This window comes from Oncorhynchus kisutch, linkage group LG7, assembly GCF_002021735.2.
Source record: "Oncorhynchus kisutch isolate 150728-3 linkage group LG7, Okis_V2, whole genome shotgun sequence".
NCBI classification, from domain to species: Eukaryota; Metazoa; Chordata; class Actinopteri; order Salmoniformes; family Salmonidae; genus Oncorhynchus; species Oncorhynchus kisutch.
Window position 1 is genome coordinate 44346971 of NC_034180.2, and position 17452 is coordinate 44364422.

General features: G+C 39.7%; 1 long non-coding RNA gene across 1 annotated transcript; it reads right to left on the reverse strand.

The window, feature by feature from the left end:
* Nucleotides 1-754: 754 nt before the first annotated feature.
* Nucleotides 755-9596, reverse strand: LOC116374642 (uncharacterized). Its single transcript, XR_004210535.1, has 3 exons — nucleotides 8999-9596; nucleotides 7951-8011; nucleotides 755-1425 (listed from the first exon to the last, which is right to left on the reverse strand). It is a non-coding gene; the product is annotated as an uncharacterized LOC116374642 (long non-coding RNA).
* Between the last annotated feature and the right edge of the window lie 7856 nt (nucleotides 9597-17452).

Below are 17452 nucleotides of genomic sequence, written 5' to 3' on the forward strand. Positions count from 1 at the left end.
CAGGGGGCACCGGTACCGAGTCAGTGTGCTGGGGTACAGACTAGTTGAGGTAATCTCTACATGTAGGTGGGGGAGAAGTGACTATGCATAGGTAACAAACAAACAGCGTGTAGCAGCAGTGTACAAGAGGAGGGAGGGTCAATGTAAATTGGCCGGTGGTGATTTTTATGAATTGTTCAGCAGTCTAATGGCTTGGGGGTAGAAGCTGTTGAGGAGCCTTTTGGTCCTAGACTTGGCGCTCCGGTACCGCTTGCTGTGCGGTAGCAGAGAAAACAGTCTATAACTTGGGTGACTGGAGTCGCTGACAATTTTCTGGGCTTTCCTCTGACACCGCCTATTATACAGGTCCTGGATGGCAGGAAGCTTGGCCCCAGTGATGTACTGGGCCGTTCACACTACCCTCTGTAGCAGTTTACGGTCAGATGCCAGGCGGTGATGCAACCGGTCAGGATGCTCTCGATGGTGCAGCTGTAGAACCTTTTGAGGAGGAAAAGGTTTTGTCGTGCCCTCTTCACGAATGTCTTAGTGTGTTTGGAACATGATAGTTTGTTGGTGATGTGGACACCAAGGAACTTGAAATTCTCGACCCGCTCCGTCTGCAGTATAGTGGCATTTGCCTTATGGGCATTTGCAACTCACCCTTTGAAATTGTGCATATTGTTTTAACATATTGTTGAGCTATATGTTCTCAATTTAAAACTATACCAGTAAACAGTGTATATGAAGCTAATCATTACACTAGACTTTGTACATGCCTTGTGCCGACATTTAATTGTTTAATGCAAATCCAACCATTGTATTCTAGGTAGTGAAATGTCTGGAAACAGGAAGATGGGGTCCTTAGCTTAAAACATACATACAACCATTACTACCATGTTCATTGTCAGATATTTTTCTCCCAGGTCTGAATGGCACTTGGAGTTGCCACTGTGATAATGAAGATGGTTTGCCTAATACTACCACAACAATGACATTGTCTATGCTAAATGTGTTTAAATTGTAAAATAAATCATAGTTAGGCTCTAAGAAATACATTTTATTCAATGGGGCAAGGCAAAGCAGAGATGACACACTTTTAATTTCACCCATACAACAATATAGCCTATTACTGAAGTATAGTCTGTTTACAATGAACAACAGGATTTGACATGTTTTTCCAAATTACATTTTATATATTCATATGATTTAAGGGGGTACCTTTGTCATGACAACAAGGTGAAAGTGCTCTCTACTCAAATGGCACAACATAATCATTCAGATTGACCAAAGCACAGCATATGTCAACCATCTTGTATAACTGAGGGATGTCTCCTTTCATATCTGAAAAAGGAAAACATAGTGAAGGAGAAACTGATGCAGCATTGCTCATCTTCACAGTAGGAATCCAGTCGACATGGGTGTCTTGATCGAGGTCAGCCGGAGAACCTACATGTAGAGTACACCTGATGTTAGAATATCACTTCTTCAGCTCACCTATTCCATCAGGGCTCCTGACTGTTCGGTTGAGTTTACTTCATTCAGTGTCTTATAAAGATTACATCTACTGTTGGTCTGTAACAACCAATAGTCAACACAATCTGTTCATCACATTAGGAATAGTAAGCTTACATTAGTCTGCAAATGCAGCGATAGATGCATGCAATCCTTTGTTGTAAAGGTGCATTTTTATGATGAGAAATCGCTTCCCCAATGCTTGAAACTCACGCGCCGCCTATGTAAGGGACATGGTAATAGCTTGACTACAAGCTATCTAGCTAGCTAATGTTGGCTAACTTAGTCTTGTTGTTAACACCTGGTTAGCATAATAGCTAAGCTAAAATGGAAACCAGTGGGTTCAGGTCTTGACGTGAGAAATTGCTTCTTCACTTTTCTGACAGTTCTTGAGTCTTATCTAATTGGTGTTTCATGATTGTGGGTAATCTGTAAAAATCCTGTTGTCTTTCCTGCCTTGTTAGGGCAGCCAAATACTGCACAGAAATTGACCGTCTTGATGAATAAACCAGTTTTAGGCACTGTTTTAATGTACTTGGGGTAGCCACTCAGCTGTTGTTGTTGAAAGAATTGATGCAGTGATCTTCCAACATGGCCGCCAGGAGGCAATCATACCTTGACTGGCAACCCTCTATAGCCATTGAATTCTACCATGCTGATATACTGTGCATTAATGGGAAATAATGGACACTCTAGAATGCCCTTCAAGCCTATCAGAAACGAATATTCAACAATGTCATGGTATAAATCAATACACCAGTAAAGAATCAGGAAACTAATGATAAGGCCCCACTTATTCTGATAATATAACATGTAAATCATAAAGTCTTTCATCCAATGACTTGAAAGATGTCACCGATCACACTATTTTGATATATGTCACTGTGAACCCCATTTCACCTCATGCAATTTTTGGAGGCCCCCACTCTGACGGATAGTAAATAATACATGTTTATTTCATATATCATCTATCAAGAAAACCGTCCTTGTTGAAATGTGAAACCAATTTGCTGTCATCCAGAGAACGGTGCTTCAACTCTCTGAGGTATTATACAATGAAGTTCTCACACATTCTATTCTTGGAATACTGCCCATGTGAAGTCGGACAGCCTTAAAAAAAACACCTGAATGACAACTTGATAAAATAGAACGACTGCCATTTAACATTTTGCTGAAGGCTAAGGGGGAAAACAATGCAATGACTTCCAGTGAGTGAACTGTGTAGAGCCATGTACTGTATAACATAGTGATATACTGCAGGAAACCTGTCATTCTGTTCGAGTGGTTTTATGATGTCTCAGGAGTGTTGGTGTCTGATACTAACTGGGCTATCTGGGTCAGGGTTGCGGGGACAACAGGGTTCAAGCTGTCTATGCGCTGTGGTCTGACTGTGAGCTGCACTGTTGGACACTCTCTATCTCTGTGTGTGTGTGTGTGTGTGTGTGTGTGTGTGTGTGTGTGTGTGTGTGTGTGTGTGTGTGTGTGTGTGTGTGTGTGTGTGTGTGTGTGTGTGTGTGTGTGTGTGTGTGTGTGTGTGTGTGTGTGTGTGTGTGTGTGTGTGTGTGTGTGTGTGTGTGTCCAGAGTGCATGCGTGCGTGAGTAGCTGTATGATCATAAATGTGTGAGAGCTCTTGGCGGACCAGACGGTAACTCTGCTGAGGTTAGTCTGCTGTGGTTCGACTTCGCAGGGATATATGAAACAGATTGTCTACTGTTACAAACAGTAAAGTGTCCATGGTCCGTCAGGGCTGTCCTACACTATCTGTGATGTAGACAGTGTTCTATGACAGAATGTGTCTATATTTACCTATACTGGGCTGTGTTTGGCATTGGTATTGCCTGCCTGTTTCTATCACTGTCTGCTCTGCTCTCTGGTGCTCTCTTCACAGTGTGTCTGTGATACAGAGGTCAGTTAGTGCTTGGAGATGGGGTGGGGTGATGTAACACTGCAGCCAATTGGAGGTATTTTTAGCAGAAGCAAAAGGACAACAAAGGAGAAAATACTCTATAATTACGTTTACCGTATTTCTCTCTGTGTGTCTGTGTTGATGTGACATACAGTCACCGGACAGTTTGTTGGGTACACCACCCCGTTCACGAAAATGGATCGCTCCTACAGACAGTGAGTCATGTGGCCGTGGATTGATATGTAAAGCAGACAGACAGGCATCGAGGCATTCAGTTACTGTTCGATTTAACGATAGAATGGGAAAATCAAGTGACCCGAGCAACTTTGAAAATGGTATGATAGTTGGTGCCAGGCATGCCGGATCCAGTACCTCAGAATCGTCCGCCCTCCTGGGCTTTTCATACACGACAGTGTCTATGGTCAGAGTGTCTATGGTCCAGTCAGAGGCGGTCCTGAGAGAAGTAAGCTCGTTGATGAGAGAGGTTGAAGGAGAATGGCAAGAATTGTGCAAGCCACAAACAGGCCACAAACAGATAAATAATGGCGCATTACAACAGCGGTGTGCAGAATGGCATCTCGGAACGCACAACTCATTAATCCTTGTCACAGATTGGCTATTGCAGCAGACGACCACACCGGGTTCCACTCCTATCAGCTAAAAACAAGAAGAAGCAGCTCCAGTGGGCATGTGATCACCAACACTGGACAACTGAGGAATGGAAAAACATTGCCTCTGACGAATCCTGTTTCCTGTTGCATCATGGCTATGGCAGAGTCAGGATTTGGCGGAAGCTTTGTTACAGGTAAATGTCAAGGACATTTTATTTCTTCTTCACAGAGAGAGCCCCGGTGTCCACTGTTCAGTAAAGGACACCTTTTTCCCCATTAAAACCACTCTATTTCTCCTCTTTTTGAGAAGCCATGCCTCTGGATTTCCATCTCCGGCCCGTAATGAACACATTGTGGAGCAGATTAAATAATAACTCAGAGAGGATATGCGCTCAGCAGAATGCTTTACATCATTACTTATCTAATAAGCTGTACGAGGCAACTGTCATTAACACTGGCGCTGATGCTAATATTCACCTCCCACCATGCCGAGCGGCGAGCGGTGAAGGTAATCTGCTGTACACTGCCAGTATGCAAATCTAAAACTGTTACTGTCGGGATGCAGCCTAATTCCACATTATTCTCCGAGTAGCTGGGCCAATCAGGTTGACTTTGAAATGGATTGTGGGTGATTAGCCGGGAATGCTGGGAGAATGCCGAGGTGCTCTCCGGTGAACCCGCAGCTGGTGCTTGGAGTCAGTCGAGCACCGATCCAGGTAATTAATTCTTTGACAAGCACCAGTGATTTGGAAAATCAGTAAGAATGGCAGACGCTGATCAAAAGAGAAACACAGGGAGAGATGTCTAAACACCAGGCTTTAGAGATGTCAGTCACAAGGGCTGCTCTAAGCTGGCCCAGACACAAGCCTTGACTACAACTCACAATGGGAAAGGACCAGACTGCAGAATAGCAGTGTATTGATACAAACAACAAACACAGATCGCAACAAAGATTGTGTACGCACTCAATGCAAACACACGCCACATTCATATTACATACACACAAGTCAAGACAGACTATATAGACACAAAAAATATATAACAGACAAGCCGTAGTCCACACAGACAGGCTGTGATTGAAACCAACCTCATTTGCAGTACAGCACTTACATATACATAACAAATATTGTCAACCAAACCATGAACAGATCCCACATATAGGCTGCCTGGAAAAACAGTGTAATTATATAAAAACAGTGTATACACATGTAATCATATAAAAACAGTGTATATGCATGTGATCATATAAAAACAGTGTAATTATATAAAAACAGTGTATATGCATGTGATCATATAAAAACAGTGTATATGCATGTGATCATATAAAAACAGTGTATACGCATGTAATCATATAAAAACAGTGTATACACATGTAATCATATAAAAACAGTGTAATAATATAAAAACAGTGTAATCATATAAAAACAGTGTAATTATATAAAAACAGTGTAATCATATAAAAACAGTGTAATTATATAAAAACAGTGTATATGCATGTGATCATATAAAAACAGTGTATACACATGTAATCATATAAAAACAGTGTATACACATTTAATCATATAAAAACAGTGTAAATATATAAAAACAGTGTAATAATATAAAAACAGTGTAATCATATAAAAACAGTGTAATCATATAAAACAGTGTAATTATATAAAAACAGTGTAATCATATAAAAACAGTGTAATTATATAAAAACAGTGTAATCATATAAAAACAGTGTAATTATATAAAAACAGTGTAATCATATAAAAACAGTGTAATTATATAAAAACAGTGTAATCATATAAAAACAGTGTAATCATATAAAAACAGTGTAATTATATAAAAACAGTGTAATTATATAAAAACAGTGTAATTATATAAAAACAGTGTATACACATGTAATCATATAAAAACAGTGTATACACATGTAATCATATAAAAACAGTGTATACACATGTAATCATATAAAAACAGTGTATACACATGTAATCATATAAAAACAGTGTATACACATGTAATCATATAAAAACAGTGTATACACATGTAATCATATAAAAACAGTGTAATCATATAAAAACAGTGTATACACATGTAATCATATAAAAACAGTGTAATCATATAAAAACAGTGTATACACATGTAATCATATAAAAACAGTGTATACACATGTAATCATATAAAAACAGTGTATACACATGTAATCATATAAAAACAGTGTATACACATGTAATCATATAAAAACAGTGTAATCATATAAAAACAGTGTATACACATGTAATCATATAAAAACAGTGTAATCATATAAAAACAGTGTAATTATATAAAAACAGTGTAATCATATAAAAACAGTGTAATTATATAAAAACAGTGTAATCATATAAAAACAGTGTAATTATATAAAAACAGTGTAATTATATAAAAACAGTGTAATCATATAAAAACAGTGTAATTATATAAAAACAGTGTAATTATATAAAAACAGTGTAATTATATAAAAACAGTGTATACACATGTAATCATATAAAAACAGTGTATACACATGTAATCATATAAAAACAGTGTATACACATGTAATCATATAAAAACAGTGTATACACATGTAATCATATAAAAACAGTGTATACACATGTAATCATATAAAAACAGTGTATACACATGTAATCATATAAAAACAGTGTAATCATATAAAAACAGTGTATACACATGTAATCATATAAAAACAGTGTAATCATATAAAAACAGTGTATACACATGTAATCATATAAAAACAGTGTATACACATGTAATCATATAAAAACAGTGTATACACATGTAATCATATAAAAACAGTGTATACACATGTAATCATATAAAAACAGTGTAATCATATAAAAACAGTGTATACACATGTAATCATATAAAAACAGTGTAATCATATAAAAACAGTGTATACACATGTAATCATATAAAAACAGTGTATACACATGTAATCATATAAAAACAGTGTAATCATATAAAAACAGTGTATACACATGTAATCATATAAAAACAGTGTAATAATATAAAAACAGTGTAATCATATAAAAACAGTGTATACACATGTAATCATATAAAAACAGTGTAATAATATAAAAACAGTGTATATGCATGTGATCATATAAAAACAGTGTATATGCATGTGATCATATAAAAACAGTGTATACACATGTAATCATATAAAAACATCCACACATACATAACAATACATGCACACACATTGCTCATCCTAAATACACAGGGGGTCGGGGGTGATGTTATATCCTTGATTCAATCATGTGTACAGTGTATTCTTTTTTTGATTGTATAGAGAAAAGAATGGAGCAGAAAACAGTAATGAAACATCATCCATACAGCTATTAGGGAAACACTGTCCAGAATACAAATTCCCCATGAAGCTAGGTGTTTGTTTTCACCCATCACCATACATTATGCGAGCAAATGTATCATTCGAGTGTACCTATCGATCACATATTAAATCTCCTTGTTGTATTCCTCTTCAGCATGTCGCTCGGTGAGAAACAGAAGGGTGACTAAATGTCACGGCGACAATATGCACCATTGTCAAAGGTAGCTTTATTGATTGGGAGAGGGGGTATTTTCTGAAAACCCGTCGTCTGACATTTTTGAAAAGGTGTTCCTGTGTGTTACCGTCCCCCATTGTTGAACACAAAGAGCACAGACACTTAGCCAGAAGGATTTTTACTCTATAGTCTCTATAAGCAGCAGATGTAGATTGTGACGTAGCTAAATTTATATCTTGTTCATTTTATTTATCAATCTGCATGTATTTTTTTTTATTTTTTACAGTCCATATCTTTCACTACAAGTGGACTAAACCCTGGGGTGCTGGTATCGCGTGTGTGCTGCCAGCTGCTAATCAATGGCTATACACGTCATATGGGATCTCTGGGATGGTAAATGTCCAATTAACTTACCAGAGATGTGCAGCGTTCTTCAGACAACTCAGAAATGTCTCCCTGTGGGACTTCCCTTCTCCTTCAGATCCAAATGAAAGAGAACACAGAACACAGAACACAGAAAAGGATATAAAATCAAAGTGTACATGTCACATGCACAGAATACAACAAGTGTAAACCAACCAGCAAAATGGATCCATACAAGCAATGCAGAGTTCAATATGAAAGGTACGGCAAAAAATGGTGTCTTAAAAAATAAAGCACAGAAACAACACTAGGTCAGATAAAATATTGTAACACATGAGAAATAAAACACTTAAGAATGTAAACTATATAGTATATAAGGCCAGTACCAGTACAAGTACCATATCAATGTGCAGGGATACAGTGGAAGATGAGCCCAGTATGAAAAGTGATAAAAAGTGACTGGGCAGCAGCATAAATAATCATAAATAGTAGCAGCATCGTAAAGGGGGAGAGAGTGTTTACGTCTGATTGTGTGTGTATGTGGCATCAATATGTGTGTATGTGGCATCAATATGTGTGTATGTGGCATCAATATGTGTGTGTGTGTGTGTGTGTGTGTGTGTGTGTGTGTGTGTGTGTGTGTGTGTGTGTGTGTGTGTGTGTGTGTGTGTGTGTGTGTGTGTGTGTGTGTGTGTGTGTGTGTGTGTGTGTGTGTGAGTGTGAGTGTGTGTGAGACTGACAGTGTAAGTGTGTGTGTGAGACAGACAGTGTAAGTCTGTGTGAGTGCGTGGATAGAGACATATGAATGTGCAAAGAGTCAGTGCAGATAGAGTCAGTACAGATAAAGTCAGTACAGATAGTCAGTACAGATAGTCAGTACAGATAAAGTCAGTACAGATAGTCAGTACAGATAGTCAGTACAGATAGAGTCAGTACAGATAAAGTCAGTACAGATAGTCAGTACAGATAGTCAGTACAGATAAAGTCAGTACAGATAGTCAGTACAGATAGTCAGTACAGATAGTCAGTACAGATAGTCAGTACAGATAAAGTCAGTACAGATAGTCAGTACAGATCGAGTGAGTGCATATATATGTACAGTAGTCCGTGGTGGGTATCCATTGATTAACTATTCAGCAGGCTTTACTGCTTGGAGAAAAAAGCTGTCTCGGAGTGGTTGGTCCAAAGTCCTAAGCCTTCCTCAGACACCGCCTGGCATAGATGTCTTCGATGGCTGGGAGCTCGGCCCCAGTGATGTACTGGTCCGTCCGCACCACCCTCCGTATATGAATGCAAGCAGATCTCTAAAATGAGTGTTGTCACATTTAAGTTGTATTGCTGCCAAACATGTCAGGCTTAAGAGCAATCCTTAAAGCCCAGCTGAGTTTCTGTGGAAAGCCAGATGCATAGTGGCGTGCTCAGTTTGTTCAGGTCAGGAGGTGTGGAGTTATTTTGGCATTGCTTTAAGCAGCTTTCTTGATTAACTGGCCCTCGTCTCCTTTTCTCTTTAGCAATTAGCACAGATTTGCATTTTTTCTTCTGTATGGCTCCGAGCGTCTTGTTTTAAAGCAGGCCAGATAAAACCGGCTTGTCGTACGACTTTAGATTCCACATTATTCCAACAGAAACAGCCGAGGTCTCCGAACAGCTTCTCAGCTCCCTTTGCTTCCTTGCATTGTTTATCTGTTGCTAGGACTGGAGAATCTAGGCACTCATTGTTTTGCACCAAGGGGATCCGGTTCGACCTGGCGCTCGGATTAAGCAGATCTCCTGATCTGTTTGATGACCTTACATTGGACGACTCTGACAGGAACAAGTTAGTAGAAATCTCCTTGTAGGTCCAAGACCCTATTCGTAATCCAAGACCCTATTCATTAACACAGCAGACAAATTGTTATTGTCATCAGAGAGAAAGAGGGAGTGAAAAGAAAGGAGAGAGAGAGAGAGAGATTAAAGTTTGACAGCAAAGTCTCAGGAGTATGTGCTGTAAACTTTGAGTGAAAGCCTTGCACAGCAACAAAGTGATATACACATGAACAATTGATGGAGCATTTAATTCAGTGGCTCTGTTAGTGGGAGAATCAGGTAATCAAGGAGAATCAGATGTCCCTGATGCCATAAAGGATTCCAGTGTATTAAGCACCACCTGCGGTCTATGGTCTATTCTAGACCTGTACACCCAGAGGTGAATCCCCACGCTCCACGACGCCCTGCCAAGACATACAGTCCTCACACAGGCATGCAGGGTCAATCTCTCTCTGTCTCTCTCTCGCTCGCTCTCTCTCTCTCTCTCTCTCTCTCTCTCTCTCTTCTTTCTCTTCTCTCCTCCTTCTGCAATGTAGGTCACTTTACAGAGCATAGACATTGCTGTAGATTACTTAATACTACTTTCTCTGATGTGTGTTGGTACACAGTAGTACCAAAACAAACTGCTAATGATGATAACACCACAGTATTCTATCACACCTGTCTGTGCTTTATAGTGCCAAGAGACTTTCCACACAGAGGTTGTGAATAATTGCAGACATCTCTAGCTAGGTTTCCATCCAATTGGCGATAGATTTTCACATTTGGGTATGTTCAAAAATCTGCTGAAAAACAATTTGCGCATTTTCCCACCAGAGATGTGTTTCCATCAAATTGTTGCAGATAAAAGGCTGTGTGTGATGACATAGTGCACATACAAATAGCTCCAAAAAACGACGTCATCATTTTTTGAAAGCTTTCTCTTTTTTGGGGCTTACAGGAACAATTTGAGACAGAAAAGACTGTTTTGACATTTCTATCAGCATTTTCTTAATTTGTGTGACAGCAATCAACACCTTCCTATGTGGTGATCTCTATTTCCCCGCGATCAGATGACATCTGCGTTCAGCAGTGTGGGAGTGGGATGACGCTACCGATGCTGCCATTAACCACCACTGCCGAGGTGATAAACCATCTGATTCCCTTTCAACCAATGTAAATGACGCCAGGAGCGTGGCTTCTTAGTAACATCCAGCCAGCTCTTTCATTCGCTGCCTGGAGTGGCGATGTGGGGGAGGGGGGTTTGAAGGGTGGGGGCGGGGGCGGGGTGCTACTCTCCTCACATCGGAATGGTAATTCACCAGTAGGGTGACTGTCTCCACAACGGAGAAGGGGAGAGCCACGCATCCCTGACAGGGACATCAGTTTCACAAAACATTTCCCTCCTCTGCACCTGAAACTGCGGCATAATCACACACAGGGGCGATGCACCATGAAATGAAATAGGGCCCAAGATCCAGAGGAGCGGACACAGTCCTGTGTCTACTGAAATGAGGACCATTTTTTACCAGGAGATGCCCCGTGTCTGGAGTATGAGAACCCAGGTCAGCAGCTATAGGCTGATCATACCGACCAATGTCACTGTTCAATGTAAAACAGAAACGCACGGTGTTTTTAGCAAATGCCGATTCAATGGGGATTCAATGTGAATGTCGGTTCTTCTGAGGGACACTGCCAAGACAAGCCATTGGCACACTGTAATCCTTGGAGGTAAGGTAAATAGGTCAACGTTTCAGCACCATAGAAATACAACTCTACACTGTCTGCGTTCACACATGAGCTCCACATTTGTGTGGGCATGCTAGAGAGTTCTGTTCATGCAGAAGCAGCTGTTGCATATCTAATCCTCACAGGTCTGTGTATTGTAAGACACATTTGGGCTTGTAGGAGAACAAATGTTGCCAAGCATGATAAGAACCACTGTAGATGATTATTCATTGCTCCTAGCTAAGGTTCGGCCAAAAATAAAAATCCCAAACGGATTACTTTTTTCCAAAAGCTGCACAGTATCTACCAGATGCATCAGTGTTCCTCCAAGCAATCAAGAAGTAATTCCCTTTATCGGTTAAGATAAATATTTAGGTTTGGTGCTGCAGGGATACATTCAGTGCATATTAACTGCACTGTTTAAGCACCTGTCAGGGATTTGGTTCTCATCAAAGATAGGGCATTCTGTCTCTCAGAGTGCAAGCATCAAGCTGTTAAGTTACCAGTGGTGAAAATAGCATGGCACTACCTCACTGGGAGAGATAAACATCTCAGTCTTCAGTGCCTGTCATCCACCACATGTACTATCAACCCAATCCAGAACAACAGACCATCGCGCTAATGTTGTTGACACTCTATGCAAATGATCAGTAAACATACATCTGAATACAGAAAGGGGAGACATTCCACACAGAGGACCTTTAATGCATATGCTAATGAGTGATCTCATGGCACGCGTGTAAAATTAAGAGAGGAGAGCAGCATGAAACCAGAATTACAGAGTAATATGGAAATGTGCAGATGTGTGGATATATTATTGCTGCTCGTTATGACCGGAGAAATGGCCCTTGTTAATATTCAAACATCTTGATAAAAAAAAAGGACACAAATGAAGGAGGTCCCCAAGGAGCGACAGGCCAAAACACACTGTGCAACTGAATCAATTTAAGGGGCATCACATGTATACACTAAAACAAACAAAGAGCATGCTGGACCACTTAAAGGGGTGCTGAACTTCCTGATTTGGCCTAGTTTTCATCTTGGTCATTAAGAAATGCAGACATGCATCAAGCCCATAGGGGGCACAGGGGCACAAGCCCTTCAGATAAAAAATGTAATAAAATTGTTGTTGTTGTTTCTCTGTAATTATACTAACCACAAAGTATTTTTCTGAAGTTGGCATTAGCTATCCCAAACACAGTTCATTCAGAAAGTATTCAGACGCCTTCATTTTTACACATTTTGTTACATTACAACCTTACTCCAACATGGATTATATAAATTAAAAAATCCCCATAATGACAAAGTGAAAACAGGTTTTTAGAAATGTTTGCAATTTTATGAAAAATACAAAACAGAAATATCTTATTTACACAAGTATTCAGACCCTTTGCTATGAGACTCGAAATTGAGCTCAGGTGCATCCTGTTTCCATTGATCTTCCTTGAGAGGTTTATACAACTTGATTGGAGTCCACCTGTGGTAAATTCAATTGATTGGAAATGATTTGGAAAGGCACACATCTGTCTATGTAAGGTCCCACAGTTGACAGTGCATGTAAAACCAAAAACCAAGCCATGAGGTTGAAGGAATTGTACATAGAGCTCAGAGGCAAGATTGTGTCGAGGCACAGATCTGGGGAAGGGTACTAAAACATTTCTGCCACATTGAAGGTCCCCAAGAGAACGGTGGCCTCCATCATTCTTAAATGGAAGAAGTTTGGAACCACCAAGACTCATCCTGGAGCTGGCCGCCCGGCCAAACAGAGCAATCGGGGAAGTAGGACCTTGGTCTGGGAGGTGTCCAGAGTTCACTCCAGAGTTCCTCTGTGGAGATAGGAGAACATTCCAGAAGGACAACCATCTCTGCAGCACTCCACCTATAAGGCCATTATGGTAGAGTGGCCCGACAGAAACCACTTCACAATAAAAGGCACTGACAGCCCTCTTGGAGTTTGCCAAAGGTTACCTAAAGGACTTTCAGACCATGAGAAACAAGACTCTCTGGTCTGATAAAATCAAGACTTAACTCTTTGGCCTGAAAGCCAAGCAACACATCTGGAGGAAACCAGGCACCGCTCATCACCTGCCCAATACCATTTTTCAGCAGCAGGGACTGGGAGACTAGACAGGATCGAGGGAAAGATGAACGGAGCAAAGTACAGAGAGATCCTTGATGAAAACCTGCTCTAGAACGCTCAGGACATCAAACTGTGGCAAAGGTTCACCTTCCAACAGGACAATGACCCTAAGCACAACGCAAGAGTGGAATCGGGACTAGTCTCTGAATGTCCTTGAGTGGCCCAGCCAGAGCCCGGACTTGAACCTGATCGAACATCTCTGGAGAGACCTTAAACTAGCTGTGCAGCGACGCTCCGCAACCAAACTGACAGAGCTTGAGAGGATCTGCAGAGAAGAGTATGAGAAACTCTCCAAATACAGGTGTACCAAGCTTGTAGCATTATATCCAGGAAGACTCGAGGCTGTAATCACTGCCAAAGGTGCTTCAATAAAGTACTGACTAAAGGGTCTGAATAATTATGTAAATATAGTATTTCATTTTTTGTATTTTTACATTTGCAAACATTTCTAAAAACCTGCTTTTTGCTTTGCATTATGGGGTATTGTGTGCAGATTAATGAGAGGAAAATGTGGAAAAGGTGAAGGGGTCTGATTACTTTCCAAATGCACTATAGGTTCTGAATCTCCCAACTTAATAATTAGCTACCAAGAAGCAATTTCAGGCTATCAATCACGTTAGAGTAGCAACCTTGTCTAACTACAAGTAACTGCCAAAGTAAAGTAAACATTAACATATAGTGTCTTAATAGGTCATTGGGCCACCATAAACCAGAACAACTTCAATGCACCTTGACATAGTGGTCTGGAACTAAAATAATGCTGTCTCAGGCGCCACTCCAGAATCTCCCATAAGTGTTTAATTGGGTTGAGCTCCGGTGACTGAGACCACCTTGGCATTTGGCTTACATCGTTTTAATGCTCATCAAACCATTCAGTGACCACTTGTGCCCTGTGGATAGGGCATTGACATCCTATGGGGGCGTAGCTATGGTAGCCAAAATAATGGCCTGCCCAGCATTTTTATACATGACCCATAGCATGATGGGATGTTAATTGCTTAATTAACTCAGGAACCATGTGTGGAAGCACCTGCTTTCAATATACTTTGTAACCCTCATTTACTCAAATGTTTCCATTATTTTGGCAGTTACCTGTATCTTAGCTAGCATGCCTGCGGCAAGGTTGGTAAACTTTATGAAAGTAAGCAATAATTAAATGTACTGAATAACACTCACATTCCTTACAATATTTTACCCAGACTTTACAGAGATACAGAGAAACGTATTTAGTTTCTTTAAAAAAAGAACCACTAGTCAGCAACATACAGATACTGTAGCTCAAGAGCTATGCTTAGATATGCAGCAAAATATTCCCGATTTTTTTTTACATAGAATTAAGCATAATGATTATGGCTCTAGATTGCAGGAAAAAGCTGTTTCAAGTGTTTTGAAAAATGTTAAATTCTCCAATTTCCGAACGGGGGGGACTAGTGCCCCTCTAGACCACCCCCCCAGCCATCCTAAAGTACGTTGTGCCCCCTCAGATTTTGGGGGTACATGACAGCCCTGAATGCAGCAGCCATGACTGAAGACAAATGAGAGTTTTGAGAGTCTTATGGAGGTGGGTTAATGTGAGTGTCTCTTGTGTGTATTGGGACAATATTTTAATGTTGCACATCTTTTAGTTGTCTCATTAAATTATATCAATATTTGTATATGGATTTCTACTATTTGAATTTGGTTTGAGGTTTTTAAGTCATTGGAATTTGGAGCTATTGACAATGAAAAATATTGTCCCATGTATATTGACTGATGGTCCTAACTAGCCCTAAAGCAATATAAAATGTCAAACCAAATTGACCATTGATGATTACTTGGGTGCTGCCAGCTAGCTGTGGGCGGGATTGAAATAAACCCGAACCAAGGAATTTTTTACGGTTCCCTTCATTCCATGAAATTACATTTTTTGTGTGATCTTCCAAATCTCAGTTTTGGATGAGACTGATTTTATCACCAAAATTATCCTATTTACACTTTGTAGTCAATTTTGACACTAGAATAAATGTTTAAGACTCATGTCAATACCACATAGGCTGGTTTCAAAACTTGAAGTTGCTTTTTAGGTTCAGTCACTTGTGTATCTCAGGTCACGTCTGGTAATGCACTTAAAACAAAATGGCAGACGGTCATGAAACTCTCAACACCTGAGGGTCATTTATCAAATTGGTCTGCTGCAGCTGTCCCAACTTTCAAGGACCTCTTGTCTTTTTTGACATGCCCTTCAATTAGGCCGTTTTCATGTTTTACCCTACAACAGAAGAGAAGACTTTGAATCAACATAGGAATGTTCTAGAAACATTCCCATTTGAAACTACCATGTACCCTTTTAACGTTCTATCTTCATCCTGATCCTGATATCCCCTTGGCTCGTCATTGTTTATGTTTTCAGTGGCATTAGGGTCATCATTGCACCTATGTTAATATGGTGAGAGATTATCAATACCTTGTCTTTGTATGTTGTGTACTGTATTGCACTATTGACTTTGTCTTGCAGCATATTGGATAAAATCAACCTTGTTTCCATACCCAGATGCTACAAGGGAGATACTGTAAATGGATTCTGCAGAGGGAGATTGTCAGTTAGCTCGTGTATTTAATCAGTGTATGAGGACAATTAGCAGGACACAAAACTGCTTTAAATGTGAGTTGGCGCACATTTTAGTGGCGTTTGTTAATTTTACTCTGACATCATCTTGGCTTCGCTTGGGGCCTTGGTTCTTGGAAATAATCTGAAACGGCTGCCAGAATCGGATATTTATTTATATCAATGGCTCTAAGAAGCCACAGAGTATTTGTAACTCTGGCCACCTATTTAAAACGTCTAGCACAGGAGGAGGAATGTTATACATGTGAATTACAATTGTTCCCGAGATATCATGACATAACTAAGCCAGTTTACATAATCAGAAACCATTAGAGCTAGATGGAACACTGAAACATGTTCTTTGGATTCATTGGATTTGGGTATTTCCGGTTGATGATGGAGATCTACACCAAACTTTCTAAGAGTATTTCTAAGGCATGATAATAAGCACTTTCTAAGGCATGATAATAAGCACTTTCTAAGGCATGATAATGAGCATTTTCTAAGGCATGATAATGAGCATTTTCTAAGGCATGATAATAAGCATTTTCTAAGGCATGATAATGAGCATTTTCTAAGGCATGATAATGAGTATTTCTAAGGCATGATAATGAGCATTTCTAAGGCATGATAATGAGCATTTTCTAAGGCGTGATAATGAGCATTTCTAAGGCATGACATTTTTTATTTCTAAATAATATGTTTCAGCTGGGATGGTCTATTTGCTGTCTGCTGCTGAGCTTTATCTCTAGGTCTATTGTCATGTGATTATGTGCTAGATGCCTCCCTTGACATAACACCACTGAAGCATAAAGCCAAAATAAAAGCAATTTAAATGTCAACATGCATGATGTCCATGCTAAGTGCACTCGCCTAATGGTTTCATTATATCATATTATATTTTTAATATATATTCCAAATGGCCATTTAAACCAATTGTGGGGCAGATAGGGCTCATAACAGACACGTCGACTTCTTTTCTACTTCTGGATGTTAAAAGTGAAGTTCAGAAAAAACACAATCTCCTTGAGTTCACTGCAAATCACATTATAATATTTCTGAGGACACAAGACTTGAAGGCCATCATCTTGCAAGTGCAAGTCATTCTGCCACTCACATTAATGATGCATTGATATGATAATCTGATCACAGTCAGAAAACGGAGTACGGTGCATTGAGATAAACAAGCAAAATACCTACTGTAAACAAGTCCTAACATGTTCTAAGCCATCAGAACACAGAGTGCAGGAAGGGGTTAAAAAAAGATTAGTCAGTTTCTCTCTCGCAAGCAACACACTCTAAACACACCCTCTACA